Raw genomic sequence first — 6000 nt, 5'->3', positions numbered from 1 at the left:
TCAACCACTGAACCACCAGGGAAGGCCTCAGTTTTTATTTTTTAGATGTCCACAACCAACTCTCTGAAGTTCAGGCATAAAATGAACATTTGACGGGATATCCAGTAGCTGACACACTCTCACGAAAGACAAGAGAGAAATGGCTTGAAGGCTTATCCAGCCAGAACAAGGAATGATGGCCCACCCACGGCAGGACTGCCCCAACAAAGACCCCATGCCCTGCTACAACACAAACACTACAGCTGCCCGCAGTGATGCTGGGCCGAGAGTCTGCCATCACTGTCTTTTAGTATCAGACACTTCTGCAGCCACCTGGTCCGGAAAACAAGACTGTGCGGTGCTGGCTTCCTTATGTTCTCACTCCCAAATAAGTGAGTCTGCTTGGCAGAACCCAGGTGACAGGATGTACCTGAGCTGAAACAGAGGCTAGGGAAGTAAAGTCTGGCTTCCTCCCCAGGAAAGTGAAACTCATGATGTGCAAGTCCCCAAATAGAAGTACACCAGCCAGAAGTCTTGAAAAATGTCCCCAAAGCACCCTTAATTAAGTAAGTACAGTCCCAGATCTCAAAAGGTCAAACCATTCTCAGCTCTCTGATTACCAAACCTGACTATGCTTCTGGTCCTCGAGTGCTTCCCAGAGTCCTCTTTTCTCCAGTAAAGTCTCCACTGGAGCCCATTTACAGGCTTACAACTAGACTATTAAACATTCTAATGCTTTCTCAAAACCCTGGAGATAGGGACTTCACTGGTGGTCCAGTGGTTAAAAATCTGCCTTGCAATGCAGGGGACATGGGTTCGATCCCTGATCGAGGAACTAAGATCCCACATGCTGCAGAGCAACTAAGCCCAGGCACCACAACTAGAAAGTCTGTGCCTTCCAGTGAAAGATACCACATGATGCAACCAAGACCTGAGGCAGCCAGATAAATAAATAACTTTTGCAAAAACCTTGGAGATGTATAAGTATTCAGGGTCTTCTCAAAGGACAGAGTTAGGCCAGGACAGAGGAGGTACACAATAGATGAGTCAGCATTCTTGTCTCCCAAAGCCTTGAATTCCTTTTTCTACATCCTATCAAGGAATTTCTGGCCTCTCGTTGTTCTTTAATGTAAACCAGGTTGAATCCAAGCTCATTTAAGCCAACACAGCAAACTATTAGAAACACACAGAGCTGGGAGAAATAGCAATCATTACATAATCCGTGGTAAGAGGACCCTTATCAATAAACCAGCCCTATCTAAAATTATGCTGTCCCTTGTTGATGGAGTGCCTTAAATTTATTATAATAGATAACTTCCAGACTTTGCACATACAAATCATCAAATTCCTACCATATGTTTTCATGGGTAAATACTTTCTCTTCCCTACATTGATTCCTACACTTACCTACCCACACCCACTGGACATTGTGGAACTGAATTCTGCTTACCAGTCTCCTAACTCTGAGGGGAAATTTTAGCATCCTCCTGCAAGAAAGGAAAGCCTTCTTCTCATAAGGGATTAGGCAGTGGGAAATTTCCAGAAGGATTTGAGGGTTTGAATCTTCTAAGTCTCTAGAATTAATCCCTAATTTTCACTCTGTTTCATCATGCCTTTCTTTTACATTAAAGACTGGATTGAAGCTATGACTTTGGTAGTCTTCAAAATTCAACAACCCAAGGAACCTGGATTCTGAGTTCTTTTTCTTTGAACTTTTGGTCTCTTTCTTTGAGTTATTCCGTGTCATCAGAAGCGCCCATTGTACCCCAGTGTCCAGGAGTTCTTCATACCCTTTATGTTGTCCGAAGGCAGCAGCCACCTCGTTCCCTGGATACCCTCAGCCAACAAATGGTCCTGGTTATCAACAACTTATAATTAGCTGCAGGCCATTGACAGTTAAGTTCCTAGCCCAGAATATTGCTGGAATCTTGCTGAATTCTATTCTGTCTTGTTAGGATAAAATTAACTCCCTGGGGATCTATAACCTGCAATCCACTCTCTAGTACCAATTTCTGTCTCAGAGTTCTTCAGCTGCAAGCAATAGGAATTTAGAAGGAGCTTGGGTTTTGTGTCCCTCGCTTCTTTGGTAGCTCAGCTGGTAAAGAATTCGCCTGCAATGCAGGAGACCCCCGGTTCGATTCCTGGGTGGGAAGATCCCCTAGAGAAGGGATAGGCTACCCACTCCAGTATTCTTGGGCTTCCCTGGACGATAAAGAATCTGTCTGCAATGTGGGCAGACCTGGGCTTGATCCCTGGGGTTGGGAAGATCCCCTGGAGGAGGGCATGGCAACTCACTCCAGTATTCTTACCTGGAGAATTCCATGAACAGAGGTTCCTGGTGGGCTACAGTCCATGGGGTCGCAAAGAGTCAGACACCACTGAACAACTAAGCATAACATAGCACAGAATCAGAGACAATTAGAGAAACAGGCTTAGAAAATGCAGACCCCCTCCCGAAAAGAAGAAAGAAAATGCAGGCTCAGAGCAGCATCAAGGATGCAGGACGTGGATTTAATCCACACTTTGTTTGGGACACTGTTACCAGCTTGAACAAGGCTCCACCAGATTCTCTGTCCTTATGGTTTTCCATTTAACATTCAAAGTCCCAGGAACCTGTCTTGGGCCTTGTTGCCTGCCTGTGCCAGTTATCTTCCCTTTTCCATCCAAACCCACTCTCTCCCTTCTTCACCCTCTCTGTGGCCAGAACCATATGGTTTCTGCCTGTTCTACAAGACCATAGACTACATCAAGGGTCTCATTGCCTCTGGTCTCCAGATGGGTTTGGCCAGTAGGAAGTCCAGGTAGGAGGTCAGAGGGTGAGGGGAGAATGGAATCAAGACAATTATTCCCTCTCTTGCAGTAACATGAGGCTGGCTGTGTGTCCCTCAGGAGAAGGAAATTGTTCTTCTTGTGGCAGCCTCTTCCACTCAATTCTCTCTTTCCTAGTTCCAGTACCATGCCCTCCCCTCACCTCTAGGGCCATTATGAACTTTAGCCAACTGGATGCTCCCTCCTGACTTTTATATCTTGATCAGGGATGTCCCTCATCCCCACTAAATGAAGGTATGGTAGTGGGGTCAGCATCCTGACCAGGCAGTGCTGGTTGTGTGACAGGGCTGGGCATCCATCCAGCTTCTTGTCCTCTTTTGATTTCTGCCAAGAATCCCAAATCCCTTGTCTGGTTCCCATAACTTTCAGCTGTTGTCAAGACCTTCCAAAAGTCTTCCAATGAACTCTGTTCGGCTTAGGTGAGCCTGTCGCTTCCTGGGCCTACAACCATGAAGTCTAATTGACGTGCTGCTATCCCCAGAAAAGTGGATGCTGTGTCAACATGGCAAACACAGGTGTCTTATTCACCTGTTTCCTCCAGCGCCTGGTTCCTACTAGATACCCAGTTAAAAGCTGTTAAGTGAATCCATTTCTGCCATGGCCAGCCCTGGCTGCCCCATAGTGTTCCTCCCCATATTCCCCATATTGAAATGAGGGAAGAAACTATAGTCTTTGCTGAATGAGCTTAGTGAAACTGACTTCCTGGAGACTATTGCTTAGATGAAAATAACACAACATAAAGGATTAGTAAAGCTTTCAAGGGCCGATAAGCACATCATTTAAAAGGGAAAAGGAATAAAACATTGTCATCCAGAGTCATATATAGCCCACCAGGACATGACATTTGCAAAAGCCATCCCCCAAACAATGTAAGAATGCCTGTTAAAGTTTCTGAAATGGAATTCAGAGACAAGAGAAAATGTCCTCAAGGAATAATACCAAGAGGGACCTACTTAAAATGTGTGATGGAAATGAGATGAAAGCTTCACAAATGCCCTGTAAATCTCAAGAAAAATAATCAACAGCAGGTCCATTAAGACTCTAGTAGTGATGAGATACTAGAGTATCTTATCACTTTATCACTTACCTTCACTTATCACTTTCATGCATTGGAGAAGGAAATGGCAATCCACTCCAGTGTTCTTGCCTGGAGAATCCCAGGGACGGGGAGCCTGGTGGGCTGCCGTCTATGGCGTCGCACAGAGTTGGACACGACTGAAGTGCCGCAGCAGCAGCAGCAGCAGTGATGAGACAGCAGGTGGGAGAAGCAGAGAACCTGGGGACAGAGAACATGTCAAAATGAGCCATTCTGACCTGCATCCTGGGGCCACCAAGGCATCCACTAATGAACTCCCAGAAGCACAGAGCATTGATTTAGAAAAACAAAACAATACATGTCTCATCTTCAGCAAGAATCCTGTCACTTCAGTTTAGCCAGAATCCTCCTTCAGTTCAGTTCAGTTCAGGTGCTCAGTCATGTCCGACTCTCTGTGACCCCATGGACCACAGCACACCAGGCCTCCCTGTCCATCACCAACTCCCGGAGTTTACCCAGACTCATGTCCATTGAGTCAGTGATGCTATCCAGCCATCTCATCCTCTGTCGTCCCCTTCTGCTCCTGCCTTCAATCTTTCCCAGTATCAGGGTCTTTTCAAATGAGGCAGTTCTTCACATCAGGTGGCCAAAAGATTGGAGTTTCAGCTTCAACATCAGTCCTTCCAATGAACACTCAGGACTGATCGCCTTTAGGATGGACTGGTTGGATCTCCTTGTAATCCAAGGGACTTGCAAGAGTCTTCTCCAACACCACAGTTCAAAAGCATCAATTCTTCGGCACTCAGCTTTGTTTATAGTCTGACTCTCACATCCATACTTGACTACTGAAAAAAACATAACCTTGACTAGATAGACCTTTGTTGGCAAAGTAACGTCTCTGCTTTTTAATATGCTGACTAGGTTGGTCATAACTTTCCTTCCAAAGAGTAAGCGTCTTTTAATTTCATGGCTGCAGTTACCATCTGCAGTGATTTTGGAGCCCCCAAAAATAAAGTCTGATGCTGTTTCCACTGTTTCCCCATCTATTTCCCATGAAGTGATGGGACCAGATGTCATGATCTTAGTTTTCTGAATGTTGAACTTTAAGCCAACTTTTTCATTCTCCTCTTTCACTTTCATCAAGAGGCTCTTTAGTTCTTCTTCACTTTCCTCCTTATCCCTGATGTTTCCTCTTAGTAAATTTCCATCCACTGCTCCCCACCCTGTTCCTTGGCTATAAAGTGCCACCAATAAGGCTTCTCAGGTGGCTCAGTGGTAAAGAATCTGCCTGCAAATGCAGGAGACACAGGTTCAATCCCTGGGTTGGGAAGATCTCCTGAAGGAGGAAGTGGCAACCCACTCCAGTATTCTTGCCTGGAGAATCCCATGGACAGAGGAGCCTAGCAGGCTACAAACAATGGGGTCACAAAGAGTTGGACACAACTGAGCACATACATCCATGCTGTAGTCAGAGTTGATGCAATTTCTCTCCTCAGTTGCAAAATTCCATCATGGTGGTCCTTATACCTGTTGTGTTAACACCTGTTGTGTTAACCCTCACCCCTCCTGCCCCAAATAAAGTCTTCCTTTCTTACTTTAAAAAAAAAAAAAAAAAGCCCACAAGGGGTCAATCTTGAGAAATCCAAGACTACAGTTTCAAAAGAGAAAAACAACTACTCAGAATGGTGAAGCTTCCTAAAGTGAACATTTTAAATGAAAATTTAGAATTATTAAGTCTAAGGGCACTTATTGGAGCTATATCTTGAATGGAAACAACCAGAAATGCAACAATCTAGAAATATACCAAGAGGTTTCAGTTCAGGTTTTCGAATCTGTTTCTGATTCCTGTTTGACTTAGAATAAATCATTTAATTTCCCCGTTGGAGATACATTTTTTCATGATGCTCCCAAACAAAACACTGTTTTTGAAAGTTAATAGTTGCAGCAGTAACTGGAAACACACCAAGTGTTCTTGGCAAACAAGTAGTCATAGTTTAGTCCAAGTTGGTCTTGCTGTGGTTGTTTAGTCGTGTCCAACTCATTCGCAGCTCCATAGACTGTAGCCTACCAGGCTCCTCTGTCCACAGGATTTCCCAGGGAAGAATACTGGAGTGGGTTGCCATTTCCTTTTCCAGGGGATCTTCCTGACCTAGGGA

Source organism: Bos mutus, chromosome 4 (genome assembly GCF_027580195.1).
Source record: "Bos mutus isolate GX-2022 chromosome 4, NWIPB_WYAK_1.1, whole genome shotgun sequence".
Lineage (NCBI taxonomy): Eukaryota > Metazoa > Chordata > Mammalia > Artiodactyla > Bovidae > Bos > Bos mutus.
This window is presented reverse-complemented; position numbering follows the sequence as displayed.